Here is a 211-nt window from a genome sequence, read left to right on the forward strand (position 1 = left end):
ATAGTAGTCTGTGAAGGAGACATGGTGATAAAACTGATATTAGGTGGTGGGGACCAACATGCTACAGATGATGTAGGAGGTATAACAACTGGTGGTGCGTAAGAACGGGTGATTTTTTCAACGATCCGTAAATATTTTGATTTTTTTCTGGGAAGTTTATTCGTGACTATTATGCAAGATTTGCATTGATAAAAAGTGCACTCGACAAGTT

This window comes from Papaver somniferum, chromosome 11 (assembly GCF_003573695.1).
Source record: "Papaver somniferum cultivar HN1 chromosome 11, ASM357369v1, whole genome shotgun sequence".
In the NCBI taxonomy this organism is placed as follows: domain Eukaryota; kingdom Viridiplantae; phylum Streptophyta; class Magnoliopsida; order Ranunculales; family Papaveraceae; genus Papaver; species Papaver somniferum.